At 49.4% G+C, this 1,068-nt stretch overlaps 1 long non-coding RNA gene across 1 annotated transcript in view; it reads left to right on the top strand.

Moving 5' to 3' along the window:
* Positions 1 to 315: 315 nt before the first annotated feature.
* Positions 316 to 1,068, top strand: part of LOC109299231 — a 15,752-nt gene continuing 14,999 nt past the window's right edge. Inside the window, exon 1 of the long non-coding RNA XR_002097799.1 lies at positions 316 to 436. This is a non-coding gene — a long non-coding RNA (uncharacterized LOC109299231). The remainder of the gene's footprint in view (positions 437 to 1,068) is intronic.

Below are 1,068 nucleotides of genomic sequence, written 5' to 3'. Positions count from 1 at the left end.
CCTTTGCCAGGGTCCTGCATCCCCTCCCTGCCCCACTGGGCAGGATTCAGGATCCTGGGGCAAAGGCAAAAGGACAGAGAGTCCCAAGCAAAATACTAGTCCAAGCAATTGGGCAAATTATTTTAAAAGCTCTATAGCTAGGCTCCTAAGTGAATGGGGTGCTTAGCATACTTGAAAGATCTTAAGGCCTCTTACCTAGTTAACCAAAGCCTTTAACACCTAATTTAGGGCTCCATGTTTAAAAAAAAAATGCAGACATGTTTTCAAAAAGTGTACATCTGCATTTTTTTTAAACATGGAGCCCTAAATTAGGTGTTAAAGGCTTTGGGTATCTAGGTAAGTGGCCTGAATATTTTTCAAGTATGCTAAGCACCCCATTCACTTAGGAGCCTAGCTTTAGATATGGAGCTTTTAAAATAATTTGCCCAACTGTTTAGTGGGACAGCTAGTAGTGAGCCCTTGGCTGGGTGGGGAATCCCCACTCAGCCAAAGACAGCCAGGAATTGTCCCACCAACTGTCCCCCAGGGGCTCACTGCTAGCTGCCCCATGGGTAGATTGGAGAGGGGGATGGGGCTTGCCCCTTCCCCACAGCTGTTTCCAAGCCCCATGCCTCACTTGCCCAATAAGTGCATGGGGCTAGGAAAAAGTTTGGGGGCTGGGACCTGCCCCAGACCAGGACAGTTCCTGGCCAGCCCAGGCTGCATGGAAGTCTGAACATTCAGTCTGGAGCTAACTGGAATGTGCCCCAAAATGGGATAGTTTCCAGCCAGCTCCAGGCTGTGCATTCATAGATTCATAGATTCATAGATTAAGGGTCGGAAGGGACCTAGTAGATCTTCTAGCCCGACCCCCCGCCAGGGCGCGAGAACAACAAAAAACCCCAAAAAGAGAAACGGGACTCAAATGAATCCAGCCAGGTAGGCATCCAGCCTCTTCTTAAAGACCCCCAGGGTAGGGGCCAGCACCACTTCCCTTGGAAGTTGGTTCCAGCTCCTAGCCGCCCTAACTGTGAAGTAGTTCTTGCGGATGTCCAATCTATACCTCCTCTCCATCAACTTGTGCCCATT

The sequence above is a fragment of the Gavialis gangeticus genome, unplaced genomic scaffold (genome assembly GCF_001723915.1).
Source record: "Gavialis gangeticus isolate Ggan-Ray unplaced genomic scaffold, GavGan_comp1, whole genome shotgun sequence".
Classification (NCBI taxonomy): Eukaryota; Metazoa; Chordata; order Crocodylia; family Gavialidae; genus Gavialis; species Gavialis gangeticus.
The sequence above is the reverse complement of the archived record's forward strand: the minus strand, read 5'-3'. Positions and strand labels throughout refer to the sequence as shown.